Source organism: Pistacia vera, unplaced genomic scaffold, assembly GCF_008641045.1.
Source record: "Pistacia vera cultivar Batoury unplaced genomic scaffold, PisVer_v2 Contig488, whole genome shotgun sequence".
NCBI classification, from domain to species: domain Eukaryota; kingdom Viridiplantae; phylum Streptophyta; class Magnoliopsida; order Sapindales; family Anacardiaceae; genus Pistacia; species Pistacia vera.
Genome location: NW_022196321.1, coordinates 274,791 through 281,128, shown reverse-complemented (window position 1 = coordinate 281,128; position 6,338 = coordinate 274,791). Strand labels below are relative to the sequence as shown.

Genomic DNA, 6,338 nt, shown 5'->3' with positions numbered 1-6,338 from the left:
TTAAAAAAAAAAAACACCCCGATCGGACGTCGGATCGCAAAGTTATCGCCTTCCGAACATTTTCCGACAATCCAAACCCCCTAGGGGGTTATTTGAAACAACGGAATTACCTAGGGGGGTACTTGAAATTGTTTCATACATATAAGTTAACATCTCTCAACCCTAATTTCTGAAATTTTTTGACGATTCCACACCTTGTAGAGCGAACTGTCAATGCTGTGGAGGTTGCTGCCAGTCTTTGATTTTGATGAGTTTTAGTTTCAAAGGCGCCCAAAAATTTCCTGCCAATCTTGGTGTGTATTGTGCCCGTTTACAAAATGCAATTTGATGGCCTGCTTCATAAGTCGTACCTTCCTTCACTTCTTCCCTTTGGCTGTGACATTTTGTGATCTGGCTAGAATATCACGTTTGGGCTACAAAAGAGGGAAAAGAAAAAGGCTTCACAGTAAGAATTGCCCGTTCAACTTTATTTTCTATTAATTTTAGAGAATGGCTGTTCTGATACATCTGTTTGCATTTTGCGAGTATACTGAATTGATTAGTGGAATTCTTATTTTATTTTCTATTAATTTTAGAGAATGGTATTGTTTAGTACTCATGTCAGTTCTACTTGACGGGAAACGTCTATCAAGATGTTGGGTTACCGTTTTGAGCTACCCTTGATTTTGGTGGTCAATTTTGTTGATTTGGCAAAATCAATTTGGTGTGGCACAAACACAGATTCAGTATACGTTCTTCTGATGGGTTGAGCCTTTTTATTTCTTTGTGAGTTTTATGTGTTTGGGATTATTGTCCATGTGGCCTGCTCAATCTATTGACAAAGTTAATTCGGAGTATCTTAATTTCAGGCACTAGCTGTTGCCTCCAGCATTGCCATGCGTCAGGATTTTATCATTTATTGTTAGGTTGATTTTGATTATTGTTATCAATATTGATGTAAGAAAGCAGAACAATTTGCTAGGCTTATTTAAATAATTGTTGCTAATATCGATATAAAAATGTGCCATTATAGAATTCAGTAATTATTGTCATGCTTAATTGCTGGATGTCTTCAATAATATGTGGTTCTTCATTTTTGGAAAATTTGATTTATGAATAAGCTGAAGCTCTTCAATTGTCAAATGACATATGATGTGCTGTTAAGGGAGGATGAATGGTCATTTGACAGCAGAGTTATCAGATTCTCAATGCCTTCGAAGGGCAGTTTTTTAGTTTTAGTGTTGCTTTTTTTTTACCATATTAAAGATGATCAAGTAGTGAGTATTCATAATGGTCTTTGGAGAGCGAAGTTATCAGAAGTGAAGAGTGTTGTTCCCGCCAAGAAAACAGATATATTACAAGTGTTACAACTTTGTCATATTAAAGTTGATTGATCTGAGAGTGATGATCAGTTTTACTCTTTCCCGTCCGTCTACTTGAGAATTTTTAAAAAATCATTATACCAAGTTTCCAATTTCCTTACAATGGGGATGACATTTTTCTTTGCAGTGAGAAATTTCAAGTCATTAAGACCTCAAAAGTCTGTTGTAAGGAATAATTATCAAGCCGTTATGGAGCCATCTTGGAGGCTACTCACCCCTCCGGTAAGCTTAGATGTAATCCAACGCAACTCAGATCAACAAAGCCTATCCCAACTACTTGGGGTAAGAAGCAAATAAAGAAAATGGATTGTTTTATTTATTTATCTCCGTTGCTTTGAAGTTATAATGAATTTGTCTTCATGTCGTATGTCAGAGGGTTCCCAATCTAATTGGAGGTAGATCTGTTGATTCCCAGTCCTTTCCATCATGGAGAAATACACTAGTTACCACTTGTCAACGCATCATGTTCAAATTTCAAGAGCTTATCGGACATGTTAAATTTTTGAAACTTCTTCATCTTATTTTTATGTATCCTAAATTTACGAGTAAATTGATTCTTCACAAATTGGTCCTAGCATAAGCTTGCTATGAACATTACTACTGGACATGGAAAAACACTAGAGGATGCACCCAATGAATTGCTGCATGGACTTGGTTAGTGCCTTTGTTTCTCTTCTAATACTTGAACAAATTTTCAGATGATAATGTTGTGCTTTAAGAAGTGTTTGATTATACCTTGTACAGATAGTTGAACATGCTTGTGGATTGGCAACTCTGCAAATTGGGGAATACTTTTCCAATGTATCAAACGGAATTGATTCCTATAGTATTAGAGAGCCACTTGGTGTTTGTTGTGGGATTTGCTACTTTGACTTTCCAGCTATGATCCCTTCATGGGTAAGCTTGCCATACCTTTTATGGCCTTTTAATCTTCAATTGCACTATAGTGTTGGTCTAGGGAGCACATGAGAGCAATCATATTGTGTAGGGAAAAATTCAGGAAAGCAATTGCATGTGTTGCTTGTAATCAGTGATAATTGAAGAATGCATAGTGGTTGTGGCCATATTTTGTTAGCTTTGTATTCTCATCTTTCAGCTATTGTTTATAATATACAAATCTTTTTATTGTTGCGTAAGGGTAAACCTTACATTGTTAATATGCTCCTGAAGGGAAGATGATTTAATCATAGAGATGTTATTCGTTTTATTTGATTTTTGTTTTATACACAGATGTTTCCTATTGCTGTCACGTCGTAATACGTTTATTTTAAAGCCGTCAGAGAAGGATCCAGGTGACTGTTATGTCTTTACTTATAGTGGCTTGAAGCTCTAAAAAATGATGATACCTTAAAACACTTGGATTGTAGATTTCTCTTTCCCTGACATTGATCATATCTTCAACACGAGATTCTGCATTATTTCATTAAGCACTTATCTTGGAATGTTGGACTACAATTTTGCCATAAAAGCATCTCTATAAATTCATCATTCCATGTTTGATATGTTCCACATTAGTGATATTACCCAGTATTAGGTCATGCTATTTTGTCTTCATTGTAGTCTGCTGGTCCACATTTATATCTTTTTCCTTTAGTTTCATAAAAAATAAAAAGAATAAAAACTTGGGTCATGTTATCTGCCAAGGTGAACAGTAATGTTGTCTATCTCAAATTCTCAATGTCTGATCTGGTCACATCATGTGCTCTTTCATGTCTTTATTTACTCCATCTTTCTCTTTAAAACTGAATTGAATATGTTTTCTTAAAGAGATGGAAAAATATTCTAATAACAGTTCTGTTAATACGTTTTATTGTTAATGCTGTTGACATACATCTGTTAATGTAGGATCTGCCTCAGAGCAATATTCTCTATTGCATTCATTGGGGAGAAAATTACAAGCTTCCAGTAAAATTTTCAATTGCTGGTAGACGGTTCAAGTAACCACTGACCATCAAAATTTTCAATTGCTGATGTTCTTTCCCTGCCGATATATATCGAAGTAATATCTGCAGAAGTCCGTGATTATTGCATTTTCATATATTCCTGAAATATCTTATCTGAATTTTGTTGATGATTCCTCATCTTTTAGAGCGAAGTGTCAATGCTGTGGAGTTGCAGCCAGTCTTTGATTTTGATGAGTTTTAGTCTCAAAGGTGCCCAAAAATTTGCTTCCAATCTTGGTGTGTATTGTGGCTTGCCTTCAACTTTTCATGTTATTGTGAAATTTCAGAAAGCTTTTGCAACATAATTTTTTCTTTGACTATTTGGTTCATCCGAGTTGTAGTCTTATATGATAAATTTCTTTATTACTTGCTCTAAAACACGAATTTTCCTATCAAAAAGCTGAACTCTTATGTGATTCATTTTTAAACTTCTATTTTTAATATTAAGTTAATTGCCTCATGCAATGTTTTGTTAAAATTTTAACGTGAATACCATATGTTGTTCATCTGCGAACATAGTTGATAATCCCGTGGATAGTAGGCTCACTTTGGATTTCTATATGTGAGAAATTTGACCATTGAATCTAAAAGTTAACAATACAAGTTCTAAAATTTTCCTCCTTGGTCATTTTTTTTTCCTGTGTGCCAACTTAGTCAATCCGCAAGGCCAAATCTCTAGTGGAAATTTTTGCAATCTTGTGGCCTAATTTACTATTTTTTTTTTACTTCAAAAAATGGTTCGAAGATGAGAGATCAGTAGGAAGATGAAGAATTAGCTAAACAGATATGTCCAGATTTGTTGTGAATGAGTGTAGCACTATTTCATGAACAAAACTTTGCATTTTTGTTGTTTTCTTTTTAATTATGAATAAGTTAGCCTAAGTTGGGCTGCTTGGAATTCACACTTCTGTCTTCACGATTTCAGGAGGAATTCATAGTAATAAGAGTAATAACTTGAATAGGTAAAGTTGTTACATAATTCACTCATTCATTCATTGTTTTCTTTTCCATTATTGTTTTCCATGATCCAAAACTATATAAACTATAATGTTCATAACAAAAAGCATCCTTTCATATGCATAAACTATGGTAGGATTCTATTTATCTGTTTCCTGAATTCTGTGTAAACATGACTCAGTCCAAAGTTCTCTTTACCAAGACTTCTACTGAGTTTCAGCTGAAGATTCTGTATCGGCAGATTCATAAGACGAACCCAGACTTCACATTGACGGATGGATTGATTGTTGGTAACTTGATAATATTGCTATTTTAAGTTTCTGTACCACCTTAGCTGTACAAATTTGTCAACCCATTTAATTATGTCAATTTATGTATGCTGTGTTATTCCAACCCACCTATTTGCATTTTATTTTAAGATTCTTGTACAGTAATGTGTACTCTATTTGTAGGCCGGTTCTTTTTGAAATAATAGTTTTTTTATGATTTTTAAGATTCTTTCCATGTGTACTTGAAACCTTAGCAGAGATATCTGTACCAAATGAAGCTTATATCAACATCTAATTACTTCGTTGACATTAATCCTATGCTTTATCTAGATTTTCGTCATTGTGCTTGAGAATTAAAAATTCGAGAAAGTAATTGTATCTTAGTACTTGAAATAAGATATCATCAGTAGTTTGCCGCAAACTCAAATTTCTCCAGCTTTAAACAAATACATTGAATGTTTCATCTGAATTTGTTTTCCAATATTTGTTTTAGGAATGGGTGTTGGGATTGAAATATGCTTTACAATATCGTATGTTTACAGGTATATTATCATTAGTATCATTGAGTGCTACCGAAACTTGTCGAAACATGTATTGAAGATGCAAAAGAAATCGAAAAGTGATGTCGAATGCATCGGTCTTGTTCCTGGTATCGACACGGGTTTGCGTCGGCCATTTCTGTAGAACATACTGCAATCTAAAGCAATATTTTTTTTGTCATCAAAACTTGTATACTCTATAATTGTAAAATGTTCAGTATTTTTATACTGGGTACCTTACAAATGCTTATAACATGTTCATTTCATTACTCATTTCTCAAAGACAGTATTTAATTGGTCCTCAATTTGTTGTATATATTATGAGGAGCCTTCATCTTCAGGCAAGTATACCCGATCCCACTTTCCTGTACATAATATTGCAAACCAGGCATATCAATCGGAGTCTCACATGTTATGTGATTACAATGAAATGAATTCAGATACCTTGAACACGATCATGGGCATAAATATATTTTACATAAAAATAACAGTTGTCAACTTACACTAGTCCTCACGGCATACACTGAAAAGTTGTGATACTATAATTTTACAACCCTAATCCCCACATTCTCTAAAAAATTCTATAAAAGGCCCCAAAATCAAACAAACTACAACTTCTAGGGCAATTAGGTTCTTGGTTCACATAAAATACTCACCACCTTGCAAAATTTTCATTAACTAATCAAATAGCAACGAATCACGACAATTTATATTTTTCCACACCATACAACTTATGTCCCCAACCTAAATATACACATCTCACTAAAATTGCAAAATTTCATCTTAATAATAAACTAAACTGGAGTAAGAAAACAACATAATAAATATTTAGTGGTTGCAAACTACCTGCAATCCTCGTTCACATTGATAATCATAAAACACTATTTATTTTATGTACACATCTCAATCAGTTTTGAGTGGTTGCTAACTACGAATCATCTGGAAATTTACAAGTAAAGACCAATCTGGTTCCAAACATCACTTGAACCTCCACCAATTCCATTATATGATTGCTTGGAATGAAGGCAGAACATCAAATACAGAGGCTTCCAATCTTTAACAAGAAAAGACACATCTTCAAAATCTCTTCAAAAGTTTGTAGTATTTTGGTACTTCCCCACACAAACCACAAGAAGAGACACATGATCAGATATCGAAACTGATGACTGGTATCAACAAATTGTGATTAACTGAGAAGAGTTGGTTCAAGGTTCATCACTTTATCCCTTTTTTTAGTCTTTAAATTGTATTATGTTGACACTAATGTAA

The 6,338-nt window shown here is 33.9% G+C and overlaps 2 long non-coding RNA genes across 2 annotated transcripts; both read left to right on the top strand.

The window, feature by feature from the left end:
• The first annotated feature begins 1,363 nt into the window (after window positions 1-1,363).
• LOC116104914 lies at window positions 1,364-3,314 on the top strand. The gene is made up of 4 exons (XR_004123976.1): window positions 1,364-1,643; window positions 1,735-1,756; window positions 2,106-2,258; window positions 3,207-3,314. It is a non-coding gene; the product is annotated as an uncharacterized LOC116104914 (long non-coding RNA).
• Window positions 3,315-3,373: 59 nt separating this feature from the next.
• Window positions 3,374-5,113, top strand: LOC116104915. The gene is made up of 3 exons (XR_004123977.1): window positions 3,374-4,266; window positions 4,443-4,547; window positions 5,024-5,113. It is a non-coding gene; the product is annotated as an uncharacterized LOC116104915 (long non-coding RNA).
• Window positions 5,114-6,338: the final 1,225 nt, after the last annotated feature.